General features: G+C 50.2%; 1 protein-coding gene across 1 annotated transcript in view; it reads left to right on the top strand.

Annotated features, from left to right (window-relative positions):
• Positions 1-1,039: 1,039 nt before the first annotated feature.
• LOC125716364 (disabled homolog 1-like) overlaps positions 1,040-10,085 on the top strand; it is a 75,405-nt gene continuing 66,359 nt past the window's right edge. The window contains exon 1 of the mRNA XM_048988583.1: positions 1,040-1,505. The gene's annotated coding sequence lies outside the window, so the exon portion shown is untranslated. The remainder of the gene's footprint in view (positions 1,506-10,085) is intronic.

Genomic DNA, 10,085 nt, shown 5'->3' with positions numbered 1-10,085 from the left:
CCTCTAAGAAGCGGAATAATCTGGCATTACCGGAAACTCAGCTGCACAGACCTTTTTAGGAGAGTGACCCATTTTCGTGCCCATTTTTTTGGGAGGGGGTAAAACTGAGAAGGAGAGTGTATTTGGAGGGGACTGCTTGTCGGGGGGGGGAGTTTAGAAGGAGGGTGGAGGGGAATCATAAACAAAGCATGACAGGTAAACATCACTCTCCGGCCGCGGCTGGGGATTAATGTACCGCGGTACGGGACCATGCAGCAGTCTGTGAATCAGCACATCCGCAGTGCTGCCATGGTTACGGGGCCAGACCGCTTCGCTGGCCCTGTCCTCTTTACCGTCCAACTGGTGGCTTTTTACTCGACCCTAAAGTTTTTTTTTCTGTATTACGTGTCATTTTTTTTTTGTTTGTTTTTTCTTTGGGGGGGGGGGGGGGCAGAGTAGGGGGCCAGAAAATAGAAAGGGGAATGGGGTATGCAGGGTTGGGTTTGCAATTTACCCTCCACATACACATGCACCCTGCCCCTGGAAAACATGAAGAGCTACCCTGCTCATTCAACCCCCCCCCCCAACACCACCACCATCATACACTCCACCCTATGTGTACAGGAGCCCCCCCCCCCCCCACCTGATGGTGCCCAACACTGACAGATTTCTTTTCATCGCAGGGATAACTGATATCAGTGGCAGACAGAATGACTGCAGGGCTTATGATGAACAAAACTTAGGGTGCTGGCATTTTTGTAAAATAATTATTCTTCCGTAATGTGGGTCTTTTTTTATCTCCTAATCTATCAATCACAGTCACAGCCAGCTGAAGCCACGTTCATGTTATTCTAACACACTTTATTTTTAACTTTCATCTCTTCCACCTTGTCATGTCGATCCCCCTCTCCGTCGCACGTCTCTAATTTGGACGTACACTACCCCCCGCCCACTCTCCCCCCTTTTCCCTTTGGGGCGGAGAAAGGGTTAATCCGCAGAGCTCTCAGTGATTGGCTGGCGGATCGGCGGCTTCAGCATCACAGAACGAGGGATACGGGTAACTAGGCAACTTCAACAGCAGCAGCGGAAAAAAATAGTAAAGAAGGTGGAGAGGAGGGAAAAATACGGGCTCAGATCTGGAGACTCATCGGGGATGGGAATGATGTAGTCCAGATTTCTCCAAATATCCCTGCACCGGGAAGCGGATCGTCTTGGTCTTTTAGAAGGGACATGGATTCCTACCGACATGGCCATCGGGCGATAAATGGGTCTTAAAAGATGAGAAAAATAGGAGCGTCTTTATCACAGATCAGTAAAAAAAGGGGGTCAGTGAGGCAGACGATGCAGGTGCGAGATCCCGAGTAAGTTTTCCTGTCGAAAGAGGGCACTTTCTGTGCCAGTGTGCGATGCTTCCCCGAGTCTAAGGCTTTAACTGTTACCGGACCAGTCTGCCGGCGGGATCGCGGCGCTTGGACAACCTGGAAAACAAGTTGGGAAAAAGCCGGACCACAGCGAGTAATAAGAAAGTAAGGATGCGAAGTTTGATCGCGAAATTGTGTGTTCCCTCGATGCCTGGAACAACGTATCCGTATGTGCGCTACGCTTAACTGCATTTTATTGCATTGCTGATATTAGCGTTCGAGGCTGGTTGGAAAAGATAATATTCTGATATTAATTGCGTTCGTAAATATTATGTGTGGGTAGAATGAAAGTGCAAACGTCTTTGGAGTGTCTTGATATTTCTTTTACATTTATTGCATTTGCATTTCGGAATGTGATGCCACTCCGTAGTAATATTGTCCAATATTCATTTGCTCATAGTTTTGTTTTAAAAGACACGTTTAATATGCATAAGGTGTCTTTGTAGGCGTTAATCTTTCAGTGGGGAAAAAGCCTAAGCGAATGCGCAAGTTTGTCTGAAATGCCAACACTGCACCCTGTTTCGTGCCCCGGAACAGGGAGAAATGCAGGATCACAACTTTACATGGGATTTTTTTTTTAAATATATGCTTGTTTCTGGTGGATTTTGTGTGTTTGTTCGTTTGCCGGTCAAAATTGATATAGTGCTTCGGCGCCTCATTGCATGATAAAATGTACGGTGTGCATAAACAAGGAGAGCCCTTCGTGTGAGTCTCCACTCCATTGAAGTGTGTTAATTTTGGGGTCACCCCGGATTGACACTTTAACCTACGGTTTATGATGTATTGCCGTACACATTGCATTTGAAAGAAAGAAATAGATAATGTAATTTATCGAGCAGTGCGTTATCTGGACGTTTAATATGTTTTTAATAAGTGCTTGATGCATGCGCTGGACTTGGGTTGATTCTATTGCAACCGCTGAACACCCCCCCCCGTCCCCCCCAGGGCGGTCTCAGCAGACCCCCGGTCGCCCCCCTCCCACAGGCTGGTCGCGGTTCAGACGGGCCGCCATCCAGCCGAACTCCAGCGGAGCAGAGCAGCGCTCCCGTGCCCCTCACCTAGCCGGTTCCCGTCCATTAGTTGCCATCTAGGCGCAGTCGCCAACTCCCACGTCGAGGTACCGTTCTGTCCGTGGACCTTTTCAGCTTGACACTAGGAAGCGGCACAGCCTCTTCCCTGCTGGCTTTGTGGGAAAGTCATCCATCCGTCCATCCGTCTTCCGAGCGGTTATCCTGTTCAGGGTCATTTGGGGGGGGGGGGGGGTGGTCTGGAGCCAATCCCAAGCAGCATAGGGCACAGCGCTGGGGTACACCCGGGATGCCAGTTCATGACAGTGAACATAAATGCACATACTATTAGTAGCGGAGAAGCGCCAATTAACCTGTAGATGGGAGAAAAGCTGTGAGACACAGGGGGCGCATTAGAACCAAGGTGAGATTCGAACCCCCCGTCCTCATTTCAAGATATATGTTTCCGTTTTGTTCTTTGGCTCACTTAATCATTATTTCTTTTCAGAGGTTCATTTGATTTGTAAAACCCACCAGCAGGGGGGCTGTTCACCTCTGCTATTGATCTTTGCAGATTATTGATTATTCTTACTGCCGATGTAAACAAGCGGCACATTATATTTTAGCGCTGGAATCGTAATATTTTGGGAAATCAACACATAAAAGAAAACACAGAACAGTGCATGCTAGAAATATTCAATTGGAAAATTTTTTTTAAAGTCTTTGATATTTATTACCACCCTGAATAAAAGAAGATGGATGGGAATCGAGAAAAACATAAATATTAAATCATTTTAGTGCAGGAATGGAAGTCTTGCTGGTGGAAGCCTTTGGTGTGACCTGGGAGGTGCGGAATAGTCTCCACACTGAACCTTTAGCGAGGGTCGGGAGTAGTGAATGGCGAGGACGCCCCCGTTAAGGTGTCCCGGGGGTGCGTGCATCAGGCGCCACGCCGATCCCGCACCAAGACGTTACGGAGGGGGCAGATTGATTCGTGGGGGACTGTTGAAGTCAATAATATGCTGCTCCGTTTTGGGCATTAATTAAATAAGCGACGAGAAGGGAAGCACGCTGACACGAATCCCACCTCGTGTTAATTGGGCATGAAATCCATTTGAAATTTCAATCAATCACTTTCGGTTTTAAATGGAGGCAGGGGGAGAGGGGGCAGCGAATCGCGATGCATTACAGCTGCCTTGTGACCCGCCCCCGGGCGGGTGACCGAGCCATTATGTGGGCGGGCTAATCATGCAAATAGGCCACTCTGGTTGGTCAAACCGAAGTTAAGCTCAGCGACATTGCGGTGATTACAGCCTACATCAAGCTGCTGGGAAGCTGAAGCCCCAGGAAAGGAGAGGTCAGGTTCAGCAGAAGCCTGCTAGTACTTAATGAAAATCTCCCCAGTTAAGCTTAACCCCCACCCCCCTCGTCCCCAGGTGGGTCCACAGCTAGGATTGAAAGTCACAATTTTTCATTTGGAAATGAAGGCTGCGTGAGGGGACTCTTATTACGAATGCCCCCTGGCTATAGGACAGGCTGGATCTATTTGAAACATTAATATTGACGTTATTAATATTAACTAGCAATGGGGACGCCTTATCTAGTTTAGTCTGCTTCAGAACGCCCCGCCATGTTCAATTAATGCGTATCCTGCGTTTCGGCCGGACGGATAAGGCTGTATAAGCATGGAGAGGGTTAGAAGACAGCAGGGGTGCTCTTTAATAATCGGGGTGGGTTCCAGCGATTTCGTTTTGGATAGCGACGTGAAATGGCACCCGTTTTAATTACCGGTGCGTTAATGACCTCTTCGGCGGCCGTCGTCATTTTCGAGTCTCTATTTATTTCCCCGGCGTTCGGGTCACGGTGTCGAGTGGCAATTAGAAAATGGCTCCTTACCGGAATGAGATGCTCGTCAAAGCTGTTTGCTTAACGTGAGCCCTACTGAATCTTCAGCGTGCCAGACAGACCTGAGCCCCAGTCTGGTGTGCAACGGCCTGCCACTCAGCAGGAGGAAGAGGAAGACAGGATGAGGAAGAGGAAAACAACACAGGGAAACAGTCCTTACACAAAAACAGGATGTTGTTTCCCAGATTAGGGTGGCAGTGTGAGCAATCAAGATTAAGTGCCTACAGTTTGAATTGTACTGGATCATCATGCGAAATCCAACATGGAAACTCTTTAATTCTGGCCAGGACAGCTCATCTCCATGTACCATGCCCCCCCCCCCCCCCCCCCCCGCACGCCAACAAGCCTGGCGAGCTGTAACAAACCTCACCACCAGCTTCAGCAGATCATCTGAGCTGAGGCGTGCGCTCGATTGTGCCGTCCCGTTAGATTTAAAGCACTCGGCGCTAAGCTCGAATCCGCCCAAACGATTCAGCCGCGTCATGTCGCGGATGTACTGAGGATTGCAGATTTTGTAAATACAAATAGAAGAACTGTTACTACTTAGCTAACAGATCAGACAGTTGCAGTGTTCTTAGTGCTATAATTGTGTCTCATGCAAATTATCTTAGTGTTCGGTGTTTTTATTGGCTACACAAATATCAATTCCTGCTCCTACCTGTGTGTGAGCAGTTTGCATGTTCTCTCCATGTTTCAGTTTCCTCTGGGGACTCTGGGATTCTCCCTCAAAATATATAATGTGCCATTTTTTAATTGGTGTCTAAACAGAGCGTTACGATGGACTGGCCACCAATCAGGGATGCCCCCTGTCTCATGTCCTGTGCTGGGATAGGCTCCAGGAACGGCGTAACAAGTGTGCAGTTGCGTGCAATTTAAATATTCAGTTCTTTGTTTTTATGCTGCGTTAATCAGAAGCGTCAGGCGTCCACAGCAAAGGCCCTCACTGCACAGTCACTAGGCTGAGAAGCTTTATTTTGCTGATCCAGGGTCAGGTGACAGTTATCTTAGTAACCTGGGGACATTTTGTTACCCCGGCGTGCCCATCTGTGGCCCTTAGGTTTGGGGCCCCACTGACCCTGGCACTCAGCTCCTGAGTTTTACATCCCATCCATCCATTTTCCAAACCACTTATCCTACTAGGTCGCGGGGGGTCCGGAGCCTATCCCGGAAGCAATGGGCACGAGGCAGGGAACAACCCAGGATGGGGGGCCACACTCACACACCAGTCACTCACACATGCACACCTTTGGGAAATTTAGCAAATCCAATTAGCCTCGGTATGTTTTTGGACTGTGGGGGGGAAACCGGAGTACCCGGAGGAAACCCCACGACGACATGGGGAGAACATGCAAACTCCACACACATGTGACCCAGGAGGAGACTCGAACCCGGGTCCCAGAGGTGTGAGGCAACAGTGCTAACCACTGCACCACCATGCCGCCCCGAGAGTTTTGTAGTGGGCCAAAAATTCTTTACTGTCCACTTCCCCCGTGCTGTACATGCCGAGGCAGGGCGATTGCTCACAGCCTGCAGGTATTTATCACGACTGCGAAGGGTGGAAGAACTGCCATCTTGGATTTTTGTGGTGTTTTACTCAGTGCGGAAATGTGATTCCAGTCTCACTGTGACACTGACGGTTTTCTGCCTGTTGCAGACTGAATACACTTGTGCTGAGGGTTTAAGTCCCAGCTTTGCTCTCTATCTGAGGCGCTTGCAGCCTCTCCAAAGTCCATATGGGTTTTTTTCTCACGATTGCAGAAAGATGTTTAAGCAAATAAGCTTCTGCAAATTGGCCTTCGAGTCCTGGCTGCCCTTCCAAGCCCAGTGTGACCAGGCTACTGGGGAAGCGGCTTTGGGCAAGTGGATGTTACTTTTAACAAGTTAAAGACGCCAGTTTGGTTCCAGTTTGGTTCCAGTTAGCTCAGCCAGGGCCTGGGAGTTTTCCAAAGAATCTGTTTCTTGGAATCTGCTCAAGCCATCCATCAGGAAATCGCCCCCCAGGCCCCCGTTAGTCAGGCACACTCAGGGGCAGGGTGACCTCAGGGAACGGCTCACATGGGGACAGCAGTCACATGGGGGTACTCAGTGGCCATACCCCATGCCAGCGTATGTAGTGGCTGGATCACGCAATAAACAAAAGTCCGACCTCCCCCCAATGCTCGTAGAGGATATACATAGAATACAGGTGCCTTTCTATCACCCCCCCATGGAATTGCACGTTTGACAGTAAAACGGGGCAGGGGGGGATGTGGGCCGCAGTGTCATAAATGTGATTTATGAGAAAAACAAACATGTAGCAGACCGACTCGGCGCCCCAGTGGGGGTCTGCCTGTGTTTGGGGCTCCCTGAACACTGCCCCCCCCCCCCGCTTCATGTTTATTTTGACTGTTTAAAAGTAGCACAGAATCAGTGGTGGAGAGCTGGGCAGAGCAGGATTCACTTAGGGGGCATTTCCCATGATGCATCACAGCTTGCTTACTCCCCGAAACCATTGGTTCCTGGTGGCCCCTGGCTGGGCTCTCATTGGCCCCCGCTGCTCTGAAATTGCTTAACAGGGGTGGCAAATGCCCGCCCACCCAAATGCAGCTTCAGTTCCTATCATGGCTTTTAGGAAATACATGTAATACAGGAAGTGCCTTATGCAGAAAGCCTGATAGTTTCTGTCCTTTTCATCATGGACGTCTTCTTAAGTTCATCAGGCTGGCTGACCCACTGCACAGAGGATTCATAGGAGTGACAGTTTGGATAGCGGATGTTTGGCTATGATGAATGAACTGGCCTGAGGCTCTTTAACACCGAGATGAGCTCCTCTGCTGTCGGCCATCGCGTCGTCAAGTTTCCTCCCTCGCGTAGCCAGATGCTAACGGCCGCGTCCGGAAGCTGAGATTGCGGCCGGTGAGCGGCAGCTCTGCGGAAGTGGGGGAAGTGCGTGCTGAATGCGGGCCCCGGGAGGCGGAGCGGGATCTGGGTTAGCGGGACAGCAGCGGCGTATGTGGGGCAGCCACCGGCAAGAGGCGTCAGGCGGGGACAGTGCTTAGTGACACGCAGGAGTGATTTCAGGTGAAACTATGCTTCACCCCACCCAGCAAGGTCCCCCCCCCACCTTACAATGCGCTCTCTGCCCGGCAGGTAACTGTACCCCCCGCCCAAACCACCAGTGGTTTTAATCAGGCCAGGCAGGCACATTCCGGTGTCGTACCGCGGCGATCGAAGCCAAGACGGGGATGATGTAGCCTTGTGGACTTCCCAGCATGCCTTTCACCGCCCTCGTCTGCAGTAGGGTAGGACACTTAGAAGGCAAACGCATTTAGATGGATTTTAGACGCATTTCCACACGCGACCGCACCCCCGCAGTGCTGAGGGGATTTAGAGAGGTTACAGGCGGCTTCTTTTCGATCCCGTCGCCTGTCAAGTAATTGTCAGAATCGCGGGTGTAAGCGGAGCACACGCCAGCGGCGGCTGTACGCGACAAAATGTGCGGGACAAACCCAGGCGCTTCCCAGATCTTCCTCCTGCGTTTCCCACTAAATCTCAGAGATCGGCATTTAACGTCTTTCAGGGCCCCAGTCGCTCTAATCCATCCCCAAATCTATTTTTCATATCAGTTCTTGGCATTCGTTGTATTGGGAACAAAAGTTTGGGATGAGACTGTCAGCTAAACGCCTGCCGCTGCTGGTGTGACCCGGCCCGGGGAGCCTGAGGTGCAGCGCCCTCGTTCCCCGCCTCCGCTGGCTGTCTGCCAGAGCGAGGCCTGCTATCGACCGCGTGCCAACGGTGGGCTACTGTATCGCTGCGAGCGTGAAGAAGTCTGTTTTCTATGGGCTGCTGAGAGCACTGCTGTATTAAACTGCTAATCAAATGTTCCAGGAGCTCTATCCTCACTCCCAGGGTGAAGGGCCCATGCTGAGCAACTGTGCTAAACGACTGTGTTCAGTGGTTAAAGTTAGTGGCTATGCTGAATGGTTATGTTCAATGGCTAAAATGAGTGGCTGTGCTAAATGGTTATGTTTAGTGGCTATGCTAAATGGCTGTGTTCAATGGCTAAAATGAGTGGCTGTGCTAAACGGCTGTGTTCAGTGGCTAAAATGAGTGACTGTGCTGAATGGCTGTGTTCAGTGGCTATGCTAATCGACTATGTTCAGTGGCTTGCTAAATGGCTGTGTTCAGTGGCTAAAATGAGTGGCTTTGCTAAACGGCTGTGTTCAGTGGCTAAAGTAAGTGGCTATGCTAAATGGTTATGTTCAGTGGCTAAAATGAGTGGCTGTGCTAAATGGTTATGTTCAGTGGCTATGCTAAATGGCTGTGTTCAGTGGCTATGCTAATCGACTATGTTCAGTGGCTTGCTAAATGGCTGTGTTCAGTGGCTAAAATGAGTGGCTATGCTGAATGGTTGTACTGACCCTAATAAGTGGCTGCGCTACATGGTGTGAGTCAGCGTGAAGTGGACATGCAGGGTTTGTAGCTAGTGCCAGATAATATGGTTAATTTCTGCTCATGCTGCTAATTGTTTTCCTGAATGAGAACACAGTATGAACTGTGTACAGCGGTCAACATAAAGACCACCTAAGGAGTTTAAACACCTGGCCCTAAGGCACGAAATGTGCGGCACCATGCAATAATTATTCTAGGTTTTCTGAGGGGGGGGGGGTTGCTGCCCCCTTGTCCCATAAGGTGCGAGGACAGGGCAGGACCCTGTGTTTAGTTTTTCTCTGCACCCGCAGGCCTGGCTTTGTGGACATGAATGGGGGGTTGGGGTCTGGGTGGGCGGGGGGGGGGGGGGGGGGGGCTACACAAAGAAGCCGAGGCCCAATCTCTCTCCAAGCTGCTCGTCCGTCTTCCTGCCTGAGAGCTGACACTCCAATTTCCAGCACAAAAGATGGAGTTCGCAGAGGGGGGGTCCGGCAGTCCTATAGACTGGGGTCTTAGGCCAGCGTCTGTCCATTAGGAGCAGTTGCGGGTTAATGCAGAGCTCAGGAACCAACCAACGGCGCTCAGGAATAGGGGGTCCGGCTTCGGCCTGCTGGTAACCCATTTGCACTTAGCTCCCCTCTGAAGGCCTCGCTGGTATGATCTGCGCTCCCCCAGACATTGATTTACTTGAACACCGATTTGTGATCTTTGGTCTTCTGAATTTACCATTTTCTTATCAAGGGAGGGACACATATGGCTTTGGGTTATTTCTTGATGCAGGTCTGTACCCACACATCCATCCATCCATCCATCCTTTTTTTCTACAGCATCACAGTAATGTCCACTATCCATTTCTTCCTCTGCAGTAGATATTAAGTCCTTTGTTCGCTGTATTCAACTATTACAGTCTCTTAATTAGTCCAGCTTAAAGGTTAATTTTTCTCTGCTATTTCGAGTACAATTCCTGTAACGTTTCATGTGAGTGAAGAATTCTAATGTAAATTATTACTCTATATTCACTTATGTGGACTAAGTATGACCCAGCGTTTGCTTGCAGCTCGGGGCCCCTTCATACTGCGGGGGCAGCTTTGTAATAAAATGGGATTGGGGGGCTGCTTCATTTATCTGAATGCCATCAAATGAAATTGGGTTTTTTTGGCCCTGTCCCAGAATGGGGAGGGGCGCTGGGGGGGTACCATCACTGCACCGCTGTCCGGACCCAGAGGAGGCAGACTGTACCACTACAGCTTGGGGGGGGGGGGGGGGTGCACCAAGACACACGCTGTTTTGTCTGTGCTAAATGACTTTCTGTCAGCTCTTGGGTGATTTGCAAAGCAGATGCCCCCCCCAGGATTGAAACATC

This window comes from Brienomyrus brachyistius, chromosome 21 (assembly GCF_023856365.1).
Source record: "Brienomyrus brachyistius isolate T26 chromosome 21, BBRACH_0.4, whole genome shotgun sequence".
In the NCBI taxonomy this organism is placed as follows: Eukaryota; Metazoa; Chordata; class Actinopteri; order Osteoglossiformes; family Mormyridae; genus Brienomyrus; species Brienomyrus brachyistius.
The sequence above is the reverse complement of the archived record's forward strand: the minus strand, read 5'-3'. Positions and strand labels throughout refer to the sequence as shown.